The sequence below is a fragment of the Mytilus edulis genome, chromosome 11 (assembly GCF_963676685.1).
Source record: "Mytilus edulis chromosome 11, xbMytEdul2.2, whole genome shotgun sequence".
Taxonomy (NCBI): Eukaryota; Metazoa; Mollusca; class Bivalvia; order Mytilida; family Mytilidae; genus Mytilus; species Mytilus edulis.
Genome location: NC_092354.1, coordinates 24,269,021 through 24,282,397, shown reverse-complemented (window position 1 = coordinate 24,282,397; position 13,377 = coordinate 24,269,021). Strand labels below are relative to the sequence as shown.

The 13,377-nt window shown below is 32.6% G+C and overlaps 1 long non-coding RNA gene across 1 annotated transcript; it reads right to left on the bottom strand.

Annotated features, from left to right (window-relative positions):
* Positions 1–9,583: 9,583 nt before the first annotated feature.
* On the bottom strand, positions 9,584–13,357 carry LOC139495390 (uncharacterized). Its single transcript, XR_011657320.1, has 3 exons — positions 13,014–13,357; positions 11,622–12,009; positions 9,584–11,038 (listed from the first exon to the last, which is right to left on the bottom strand). It is a non-coding gene; the product is annotated as an uncharacterized lncRNA (long non-coding RNA).
* Between the last annotated feature and the right edge of the window lie 20 nt (positions 13,358–13,377).

The window sequence follows — 13,377 nt, the reverse complement described above, 5'->3', positions numbered from 1 at the left end:
TCGAATCTTGTTCTCGATTTTGACCGCGCTTTTTATATTTTTGGGAATTTTAATTCAAAGTTGAAAATTTCACTTCAATATTTGTATACAAGGGTGACTTCCGGTCAACTTTTTGCCCTTTTATAGTAATATATTTTTTTTTCTTTATATCATATTATTTGTCATTTAAGGATGTCTGCTGCTCTAATTTAAAATAACAAGGATTTCATGTGGTTGCTTAAAATGAAAACAACTTTGATATTTAAACAAAATAAAGTAATAAAATCATTAGTCTCGTGTGTAGTTTTCAAAATACGAGACATTTAGAAAATGGCGGGAAAAGGGTTTTCTTCAGACTTTACTATTTGTTAACATTGGAATTGTTTTTTACCCTTTAAACCAAGAAAAAATAACAAGGATTTCATGCCGCCGGATCACTAAATCTGAAATGATCTATTGAACAGATTTATGAAGACAAAAGTGGGGTGTCGTGTAAAAAAAAATTTAATACATTTGGATGGATAAAACCTGAGAAAATCGAAAATATGACAAGAATTCAAAAACATGACCAGCAGACATCCTTAATGTCTTCAAGAATCAATTTACAGACTTTGACCGGGTTATATGCTTTTTCGTGAATTTAAGTTTTAATATTTAAAAATGTGTTGCCAGAGTCACACTAAGAAAGACTTCCGGTCAAACAATACGAAGATTTTTTTAAGCAAATGCAAAACGAAGTAGAACCTTCTTTTTATAACCAAATTAAAAATAGCAACTTCTCATTTTGGCCGCAAAAAGAAACTGGAAACGTCTTTGTCAAAAACAAAGCTTGAGAACCTTAAAACTGATTGCAATATCTTTTCTAGAATTTTCATTTCTTGTCACAGTAGACAGTTTACTTGGAATATTTCTTTATCCATAAAAACCAAACTTCTCCTTCGTCTTTATCTCAGAATGTTTCTTGAACAAGTGGTATTAAATCGCTGCAAATGGGTTTACTTGAAACATTCTGTGATTTGCTGATCCAAATTCGGTCGCATTTATCGATGGTAAGGCAGCAATGGTTAATTCCAGGTCACAAAGTTGTGCAACAATATTTGATGATTATGCAAATGATGTCATACTGCCTTACATAAAATCTTGCATTGATAAGTATTCAAGAGAAGACATTGTATTTGATGTTTACTAAATGAATAGTTTAAAGGCTGTGACAAGACAAAGGCAAGGTTTTTGTGCCAGATGGAAAGTGTTGGTTCTGGTAGAACACCAAGGGTTTGGAGTAGTTTTCTCTGTGAAGATGACAACGAAACGAAATTGTTCAAGTTTCTTGCTGACAAAATTGCTTCTTAAGAGACTAATAAAAATGTGTATATTACTCATGGTGCAAATATTCTTTGCTATTTCAATAAGGATACTTCCTATCTACCCCTTGTAATCATGAAGAAGCATATACACGAATGTTTGTCTATGTTCGGCATGATTATGAAAAGTGTTATAAAATGTAATTTTAGGTTAGAAACCAAAAGAATTAAGGTGAGCGATTCAGGCTCTTGAGAGCCTCTTGTTTAGTATTGAACCTTCTGAAAATTTTTTATTAAGATCTATTCACTTAAACTAAAGTTATTATCCGGAAACCAAAGTGTCTTCGGACGACAACGACGCAGACGAGGGGTCGTATAAAAACAGGTTGTCTGATTCATCTGAAAATTTCAGGGCAGATAGATCTTGACCTGATAAACAATATTACCCCCATGTCAGATTTGCTCTAAATGCTTTGGTTTTTGAGTTATAAGCCAAAAACTGCATTCGACCCCTATGTTCTATTTTTAGCAATGGCGACCATGTTTGTTGATAGATCATAACTTCGGATACAATTTACAAACTAGATACCCTAAGGAACATTCAATTAAAGTTTGGAAGTATTTGGACCAGTAGTTTCAGAGAAGATTTTTGTAAAAGATTACTAAGATTTACGAAAAATGGTTAAAAATTGACTATAAAGGGCAATAACTCCTAAAGGGGTCAACTGACCATTTCCGTCATGTTGACTTATTTGTAAATCTTACTTTGCTGAACATTATTCCTGTTTACAGTTTATCTCTATCTATAATAATATTCAAGATAATAACCAAAAACAGCAAAATTTCCTTAAAATTACCAATTCAGGGGCAGCAACCCAACAACGGGTTGTCTGATTCATCTGAAAATTTCAGGGCAGATAGATCTTGACCTGATAAACAATATTACCCCATGTCAGATTTGCTCTAAATGCTATGGTTTTTGAGTTATAAGCCAAAAACTGCATTTGACCCCTATGTTCTATTTTTAGCAATGGCGACCATGTTTGTTGATAGATCAAAACTTCGGATACAATTTATAAATAAGATACCCTAAGGAACATTCAGTTAAAGTTTGAAAGTATTTGGCCCAGTAGTTTCAGAGGAGAAGATTCTTGAAATAGTTTACGACGACGAGAGACGACAGACGACGACGGACGCCAAGTGATGGCATAAGCTCACTTGTCCCTTCGGGACAGGTGAGCTAAATAGGAATGTTGGGATTTATTTTTGGGATGATGATCCGAACCGTTTAGGAATCTTTCAACATTTTTTCGGCATGGCCTCCCCATGTTTCTTTTGGAGTTATCAAGACCAAACATGGACCATCGATAAACTTCATCATGAGGTATAATTTTTTTTTTCATCCAGCATTTGTTTTACATGGCTTCCCCTCGTTTCTATTGGAGTTATCAAGACCAAATATGGACCATCGGTAGAACTCATTATGAAGTATTACCAGATGAGGCTGTGTAGGATTTCATCATCCCCTTTAGAAGTTATCTTCCTTTTATTGGTTTTTTTCGACATGTCTCCCCTCGTTGTGTTTGAAGATACCCATGACCTTTTTTGGACAATAGTTAGATCTCATCATGATGTGTAACCATATGAGGCTGCTAAGGATTTCATCATTCCCTATGAAAGTTATGTCCCCTTGAAGCAATTTCTTTCTTTTACATTTTTCTCAAAAAGTATTCAAGATAGAATCCATCTGAAAACGGCAACATGTACAAGACCAGATGGCAATGTTAATTAATATATACAATCATTTTGTTGTTAACCCTTATGAGGAGTTATTTCCCTTGAAAAAATCTCTAGAACAGGAAGTCGTAAAGACTTGGGACCTACAACAATAATCTTAAGTTCATGTGACCTTTAATATGCACCCAAGGTCAAAGGTCACAGAGTGCAAAAAAAATTACGCTGCAATTTCAAGCTTTCATATTAAGAAAACGATGAGTTTGCTGCATACTTACAGCGTATAAAATGTTCCTCTCGACGAGCTCTACATTTTATACAACTGAGCTCAAAAGAGTCCGACTGTCTGTTCAAAAGTTACGACGGGATGATTCTTAAAAGTATAGTATTGTGTGTATATCGTTTTAAAGGTAACAGATATCAAACATTCTAGAACATGGCGTTGTCGCATATCAAATGAAAGCTCATCTACCCTGTGTTACATATATCATACTTCCGATCTCAAAAATGTAGGCGGATGAGGTCATTAAGTGTAAAAAGCGAAAAGTTTCAAAAGGTATGCTTGTCGTATATCCAACGAAAGGTGAAAACATCACTTTTACAGGAAAGACCTGTTTTGGTCATTGAAAATTAATTACAGACCAGATGTTTGGTCAATATGGTATAAACATGTTAATGTTTAACCATGTGATGTATCAAAGACTACTATTGTGTGTTTCAATAAATCTTAATAAAGACATTCACTGTATTTTCATTACAATTAAAGAATTTTTGAGCTCATTTATTTTGAAAGTATCTTATATATTAAGAGGATGCCTCCTAAAAGCAAGCTTAGTGAGAGTCAAGCTAAAAGGCAGAAAAAAGACCAAACATACGAGAGTGCAATAACAGATGCAATCTCGGCAGCTGTGATTGCCAAGGTTCTGGAGAATATAAAGGAGAATGGCACATCGCCTCAACTAGTCATACAAGTTGTTTAGATGAATGTCATCGTACATGAAGAACCCACAGGTGAACCAACACACAGTTTGTCACACCACACACAACTTCTAGCTATTCAAGAGAAAAAAATGTCTAGTGTTGGCACTCACAATACTCCAAACATGGTTCAAATTCCTGCACAAAGCTTGGTTGCGATTTTAATCAGGTTCACCATTGTACAGCTACCTATAAACCAATAGGTAGACCTCTGTATAATAAGATAAATTCAAAACTTCAAGAACAAATTAAAAATAAGGAGTTAATTGATATGTCAGACATCCTAGTTGACCACCATCCTGCTGAACTAGATTTTCATTTAGATGTTCAGAATTAGAGAGTGGGCTTGACATCTGGAAGAAAAAGAGATTTGTTAGCATTGAAAGTTGGACAGATGCATTTCGCATTTTCTCTTCCGTACTCTATGGAGCCCTTTATAGCTTGATGTTCAGTGTAAGCAAAGGCTACGTGTTGTTGAAGACCGTTCCTTGACCTATAATGATATACTTTTATGAATTGATACTTGGATGGAGAGTTGTCGTATTGATACTCATACCACATCTTCCTAAATCTGTAGATTACTCACTTGATTGTTTTAACCACGCGCTGATACACTTGCTCGATCGCACACGTGAAGGTGTACTTTATATTTGTTTAAACCAATATCTAAATTTATTAACTTTTTAAAAGTTTCAAAAATATTGTACATAATTAGAGTTTCCAGAGGTTAACCAATAAAATCAAGTACAACAGTATACAACAGATCTCGGCCAAAGTCAATAAGGAGTATTCAAGCATAAAGGCACCGTGGAAATTGGCTATTCTCATGAAAAATCAAAGCGCGAAAGCGCTGTAAAGGCAGTTAATTACAGGTTGTGTGTATTTCTAGTCCAGTTATATCATTATCTTCCATAGAACAGAGGTGGTTTGTAGAATTTAAGATTTAGAGTTCTTTTGTACCTAGTTCACCTATATCTATAGTCTACTGTTTACAGTATATTTTCTGTGCCTCGCCATGAAATGCAATTTTAGCCATGGCCTTGTCAGTTTGCTTTACATTTATGAGTTTGACTGTCCCTTTGGTGTCTTTCGTCCCTCTTCTTTAGACATATAAGAACTTTTCCTTTTCAATATAAATAGACTATTTTTAATTATTGATTGAATACGCATATTCTATGACTCCCATAAAAAATAGTTCACAAAGATTGACTAGTCTCTGTACTGTGTGTATAGCAAGAACATCAAGTAACATAATGGTAAATGTACACAGTAACACATCAACTTTTTTGATGACCATACCTGCCAACTGTCAGTATTTGCAGAGTATTTCCCCCATCGAGCTCGAGGCTCCCAAATGGAAATTTTGTAAGAGCAATTTTGTCGACTATTTTAAAGAAAACAATTAATTCAACAATGGCAATGAGCTTGTTTATGCACGAAGAAGCCAAAAACCACATTAGAATATATTTGAAGGGAATCCATGACAAATCGCCCCATTAGCAAATAGCCCCACCTTTTCACTAACTCGCCCGACTTTAAAAAAATAATGCCCCAACCTGGATAACCAAATCACCCCACTTGTGAAATGTGTTATATCCCTTAATATTACGCAGCACAGTTAAGGTCCATATTGGTTAAAATGCACAATTTTCCCAGAAAAAAACGATGATTACATACGGTGTAATAAATCTTAGTAATTAGGGTAAAACACTATAACAATTTTAATAATTTAATAAAACCAATCTCAAATTGCAACTTTAGACTTGGCGGAGGTGCTAAAAATAGTGTGAAAGTGGTCACGTGACCATAAATTCATTATTTTACTTTCGTTTTGAAAAAGTCAAAAGTGCAAGTTGAAGATGAGCATGAATTTATCTCAACAAGAACGTTACAAATAGATATTAGGTCCGTGTACTCGAAAAGTGCTGCTGCTTAACGATTACATTTATAATAAATCCAAACGAGGTATTTATTTAGTGCATACTGCTGTCCTTAATGACAAAGTTATTTTCAGGGCATTTTGAAATAAAACAGAGGCGATTGAACTTTAGGCAGCAGCAGTTTTTACAAATTACAGAACCTGACAAGGATTTCCCGCACATATTTGTTGGAAATAAAAGAGTTCTTCAACTTGCACTTTTGATTTACTTTGAACACACTTCTATCAACTATTTATTGTTTACATTTCAGACGACAAAAAAGCGTAGTGCTGACCAGGAATACCGACTCTCAATCCGGATTTCCAACATTGCTATTCCGAGAACTTTTTATGGCGGCAAAGTTCAAGTTTCACAATATTAAAACGTTTTATTTATTTATCAAAGTAAATTATATTGTATTGCTTTTACAATTTTGTAAATAATTTGTTATTTTGCATAAAAAATATCAATACAGTATTCTTTTATTGTAAATGTTGTGGTTCCCTAGCAGGTTCCATTATTGTTAAAGGGTAGACTGTGCGTCTGTATGCACATTTTTAAACATAGAAGGCTGGAATAAAGTTTATTTTTGAGGAAAAAACTTACCTTTAACTGGAACAAATGTCTGCCAACACACAAGAAATATAAATCTTTCCAACTTTTGCTTTTAATTATTCTAAACCAAAAACCAAGCACCCCTTCAACCAAACATCCACATTTCAAGAACCCAACATGGACACCTTCAAGAAAGCAATGCTTAAACAAAATCGACCATCATCTCATACTTAGTGTTATATCCACATTCATTTTGACATGTGTACTTGAGGCTTATACTCCATTTTTTAAAATTTTACCATAGACATAGGTTATCGACCAATTTATAAAACTATTCAAAGTATCAAATATATATCCAGTTTTCTAGGAAAGAAATGATGTACCAAATTTGATTCAATTGTATAACAGGTACACACTATCTCTATTTCAGGTAGCTTATTTGTTATCATCTTAATCAAAGTATGTATTGTGCACAATATTGTCCCATGAACATTTTCAATACTCCATATCCTTTTATATTCTGTGCAATACACATTTTTAAAGTCTTTCTTACTTAGGCCTACACCAAACATACAGGTAATTGGTCAGGTCTGATTTTTTTGGGTTATTTTCATCAATTATAATATGGTTTATAGTCATAGCAGACTGTCCATGTCTTTATTTCGATTAAATATGGTGCAATTTGGTTATTTCTGTTAAATGTAAAGAGCAATATGCATGGCTGTGGTTCAACTCTCCTTCTATAAAGACCAAGCGTCATTACTGCATGCAACAATAGGCTACAATATGTCCTTCAACAATGAGCATCTATTTTTATTCTATGAAGATGATGTGTGATGACAGTATGTCAATGAGTCTAAGCCCAAATGTCGTTCATGTATGCAAATATAGGTCACAATAAGGCCTTTAACAATGAGCAGTGGCTTTCATTGCAAGAACTCAACACTGTTATACACTTGTAATTGGGTTTTATCCTTTATAACAGGATAACTTAACTAAAACTCAAAATAATAAAAATAAGTTTTAATAAAAACAATTATCCAAAAGCAATGGATTGGACTTTATTTCAATTGCAACACATCATACACATGATTGTTTAAGTAACTATATATACAGCACATAATTTGTAGATATCTTAAATCTCATACATGCTATTAAAAAAAGTAGCTTCTTGCCATTGGACATTTAACAACCACAAGTCCATCAAATTGAAAAAAATACAAGATTTCAAAAATGAACTTTTCACTAATGTATCATACACCTCCATTGAAATTAACTTGGTTGCCAATTTTCATAAATTTAAAAAAAAATTACTTTAACCCCCTTTTCAATTGCTTCATATGAATTACTGTAACATAATAAAAATAAACAAGTCTAATATCACAAAGAGCACTCTTTTGTTACAAAAGAAATCTTAAAATGCCATTATTGCTTTTAACAAAAGTAGTTCATGAAAGATCATTTAATATTCATAAAAAAATCTTAAATTCATAAAAGGAAAAGGGAGCTCATGTCAATTGATATTAACAATTCAAAAAAGTTGTATTAAAATTGGTGTTAATGTCCAACATGTATATATGCATTTTGACAACTGAAGAACAGAGAGATACCATTGTACATCCCGTTAACAGGCTATATTTTAGAAATAATATTCACAATAATACAAAATTTATACAATATTGTTTCACAGCTCTTTTCAAAATAACAGCAAAACAAAAGTTTTGTTGCCTTGCTTTCTTTAACATTATTAGGCGGAGTAATACCAGTGTATTAGTAATTTTGAATATTATATGTTATTCAGGTCTCAGACAGGGTATATATTGTGACATTCCCGGCTTAAGAGTTTATATCCCCCCCGAGCCTAAGGCGAAGGGGATATAAGGCCTAAGCCAGGAATGTCACAGTATATACCCTTTCTGAGACCTGAATTACACTAATATTACGGATTACCCCTGATTTTGACAACACATATATATTGAAAAACCCAAGCCGATATGTTTGGCATACGTGAAGGATTTTCTAATTTGCTGTGAACATAATTTTAGCGTGTTTGTAACAATTTATAATAACACTTTTAACAATAATAAAAGTGTAAATTGCGTGATTTTGTAATCCGTAATATATGATAATGTCCCACCAAATTCAATTATACAAATAAAATTTAAAATCTTCTTTTGATGTTATTTACAAATGTCAATCTTAATTACAATGCTTTGGCAAACATTAATACAACAAAGCAAGCAAGCCAAACAAACCTTGGTCTTGCTAGCATTATGGAAAGAGCTGATAATTGATAAACATGTGTTTGTGTGTTTCAAAAAATATGCAATTTTAACTTTATAACTATTTTTATCATTATTTCAATCATTCTGAAGTACACAAGATGTTTTGATCTTTACATATATGTCACGACACTTGTCAGAGTCACACATTTTTGAAGTTCTGGCAATTTTAATCCAAAATGACAAGTTGATTCTTTTAAACCAAGAATTATTACAATTCCAAAATTGGCTGTAAGGATTATGATAGGCTCTTCTTTAACAATCTTACCATCAATAATTAACAAATTTTAATTCAGAATGCCGTTTTCAAAAATTTTGAAGAAAATGCAACCTAGTCCAACATACATTTATTAATAATTGAGAGCCTTACATTATCCCAAACAAAATTTTGAACAGCTATAAAAATAGAGTTATCAAAAAAACAAAATGCTATTCCCTCAAAAACTTTACTATCTTAATTTAAATTGCCCTGCTATTGGGGACTAGCTATATATAGTTAAAACTACATTTTGACAATAAAACCAATTGGTAATATTGTATGTGATAAGATTGAAAAAGATATGTGATCAGTTTCAACACACAAACACATGTTAATTATAAATTTAATCCCTTGTATATATAAATGATTAAAATGATGGGAGTGATTTCTCTGATTTCTGTGTTAATTTGTTAAAAAATGAATATTAAGCCACATGTGGCAACTTTTTGATTTTAGTAATTTTAAGTTTCTAAAGATTTTTTTCATCAGAGAAAGCACAGCCATTAACTATTTAAGTTATAGGTTATAAGCCTCAAGTATACATGTTTTTATTTTAAGACAATTTTTTTAGATAAATAAGAATGAACATCTGCAATTTTGTGAAAACAATAATAACAAGGGCAACTAAGGACCTATCTGCAATAGAAGCGCACAGGGAAAATAAAGAAAACAAACATGCTCCGAAGTATACAAATCACCTCAGTATCATGGAAAGATATAAAAATTATCAGAACTTTATGTCGAAATATCCGAAAATGAATGTAGATTTTAAAGAATTTGGCATTAAGCTGAAGAGACTTCAAAAATATGTCACAGATAAAAAGTACTGGCAAAATGGTAACAAAGATGGACAACAAAACAAGTTTATTGAACATTTCTCACTCAAGAATTGGGAAAAGCTGTCAAATGAGGAAAAAAAAGACCATACATTAGAAAACTGCCAAAGATGCAACACCACCCATATTTCATATTCTTCTCTGCATTTGTCATCATCCAGTGATTCAAATAATTTACTCACTTTGTGCAATGCTGCAACTGATTCTGTATTGTCAATTACATCTCCCCAAAGCCAATCTAAAACAACCAGAGGTCTAAAAACTGTCCAAAACTTGGTCAAAATCATCCAGCCAATTGTTGAGGACAAACTTAAAATCAAATTTCAGAACCAGGTCAAGGTGTCTCTTTCGCCAATGAAATCACCTCAAGAAAAAAAAAAAGAATTTGAAAAAAATCTAAAAGAAACTAGGAACTCCATAGAAGTTTCCCTTTCGTCATCTGGAGAAGATGTATCTACGTTTTTGTCATCTGGGAAGTCATACAATCAGCATACCAGGGATCGTATGGCCACTAGTTTTGAAAACAAAACACATGCAAGAGAGAGAGTTCTTACTCTTCTTCAAAAAGAACAACTGGGAAAAATGCCTAAAAAACATCATGGTAATTTTTCGAATTATGAATTTGACAAAAAAAAATTCACAACAGAAATACAGGAAAAGCATGAAGGCAGCTATGTTAACTGGTCCTTACTAGCTAGAAAATATGACTTAAAAATCAATGGCAAAGTTCCTCAAAATGCAGGCCAGGTTTTGAAAGCATATACACTTGATCTAGGAATCGATATATCAAAATTTAAAACAAATTCCCATATTGCAAGTAACGAATACACCAGGCGTATAAGAAGGGCAAGGAAATCTATCATTTACAAAAAATTGAGAGTATCAGTACCAGCTGTAAGATCTGCCAAAAAATTAAAGAGGGATATTGACGACCAAAAAAAATCAGGAGAAATTGATATTGGAGAACCTATAGCTCCTAAAACCATCATAAAAACAAATATTACAAATAATGGTACATTAACTGAGGAAAAACAAGTCATCTACAGTAGAAAAATATCACTCGACAAGATACGTATGTCTGTCCTCCAGGAACAAATCCAGCTTGGCATTCTTCGTCATTTCACTGATGAGGAATATCGCACCATGTCTAACCATGAACTGAGGTCCAGGTTCCTAAGGATCAATGAAACAATACCTGAAAATAAAGACGAAGCCATTAGTTATCTTAAGTCATTAGAGAGAACAAGAAGTATAAAACTATGGCATGATCACAGCAGCCTTCTAAATCATTCTCATATCTGTTTCACTGTTTCCTGGATATATGATCATGCCAATTACTTTACCAATAAGGAGTATCAGGAAAAGTTTCCAAAGGAAAAGGCAATAAATGTTCAATCTGTTGTGGAAAAACCAAGAATGTACATATTTGGTCGATCAGGTATTATATATTTTATCTCTCACTTGTATTCTCAAGTCTAAATGCATTCTAAGAATTTTAAAGGTGTAAAGAAGATAAGATAATTATAAAAAAACTTACTATTTACAGTCATTTTCCTAGTGTTTAAGGGAAGGGGCACAGGGCCCATGCAATTGGGAATAAAAGTTCTTGAAATGTTGCATTTAAAGAAATTATATTAGTTCGCATCAGTCTGCTTGCAACTTGGTCCCCTAGAAAATTTTGAAAAAGGATGAGCAAAATTCTGCATTCTGAGAAGGAATAAGTTATAATTGCATAAATCGTCAAAAAAATTCCAAAATTAAAATAATGAATTTCTTACTGATGTTAACTTGTACTTGATCAATATGCTGTATCAACTTATATACACATGTTATTTCTGAAACTGTATAAAGTATCTTCACTCTCCAGGAAACACACCTGAAATAAAAGACAGAAAATAAGGAATGATATCCTACATAAACATGATAAATCAACTGGAACAAACAAATATTTTTTTGTATATAAAAATATATCTTCAACAATGACAAAAATCATGATTCTCGCAAAATTCAACAAAACAAAAAATTATAATACTTTTTGAAATTCCAAGATGAAAATAAAAAGTTAACAATCATACTCAACTAAAGTTCTGTATTCTTTAACTGGCATATACAATTAAAAAACAAATCAGGTCCACCATAATTAATCTGTCAGCCTATCCTTCAAATCTGAAAAGCAATAGCCAATGCAATATCAAGACAAGAGTACAAATTCAACGATGCAAAAATCATAAAGTTCTTGAAATAAAAACTATTGGCTAATAAAATAAGGATACACAATTATCAATCAAATTTTACTGAAGTTTTGTAAACTTGCAGAGAATATTAGAGATTTGATGATGTCGTGCAATACATAAATTGGCAATTATTCTTTTTAAATCTGTTTCTGGTCTAGCTTTGTTTATTTGTGTCTAAAACATGCAACTAAATGTGTTGTTAACCCCTAGAACATAAATGATTACTTAAGGTAGATAGGGCGTCTTCCTCCATCTTGGATTTGGAAATACCAGAAAACAAGGTCTAGATCTTTAATAGAATGTGCAAATTTTTAGAGAAGTAGATAATTCATGTGTAAGAAATTCCACTTCGACATAGAAAATGACATGTTTTATCATATTTATGATTGTATTTTACAAAAAACAGAAATTTTTTGTTTGAACAATTTTTTTCCAACTTTGCCACATAAAGGGAGGCAACTCAAATGCAAGGGCAGATAATTCAGATTAAGGTATTTTTACAATAGAATGTGTTAGGAATTTCTCTATTTTATTATGTAACAAGAAAACAGGTCCGGTGACCCCATTTTTTCTTTTTCTTAACTGAAAGCATACTATCAAAGCTATCTTCTCATATGTTATCTCAAAATTCTATGGTGTAGTTTACGCTATATTGCAGAAAATTGGGGTTTCCATGCATAATCTATACAAAATTGGACAATTTTGAACACCGTGTAGCATGAAAAAAAGCCCGGTGACCCATTCTTTTTATTACTTTTTTTTAAAAAGCATAATATAAACTTCATTTTGGCAAATTATTAAAAAATTCTATGGATTATAATTTAGACACCCCATCTACCTTAATTAACATGCATGCACTTTCTTTAAGGGTGGCATGATTTTTTTTAAAAATATGATTAACTTTTAGCAAGTAGTGATGAAGAACAAGCAGCATACCTGAAAAGTAGAGTTGATGATCTGAGAAATATTACTTTCCCAATACATCATGAAAACATTGAGGTTTACGACTGTCTAAGACTATTTAGTGGAGATGGGCCGGCTAGGCAATTTGAAAGCGGCCAACAACATGGAGGACATTACCCCTGCATGTGTGGTGTGAAAGCTGACGAGTTCACAAACTTGATGCACTGTTTTAATGCAAAAGTACTTGACCTGGATGACAGATGCAGATTGGCTTCATCTTCCATAACCCTAGAAAAATTAAAAAATGGCAACTTAAATCCATTACGAAACTTGAAAAAAGATGAAATTATGGACGAGCTTGATGCCAGACATGTACAATTTACCTGCTCCTTGAAAG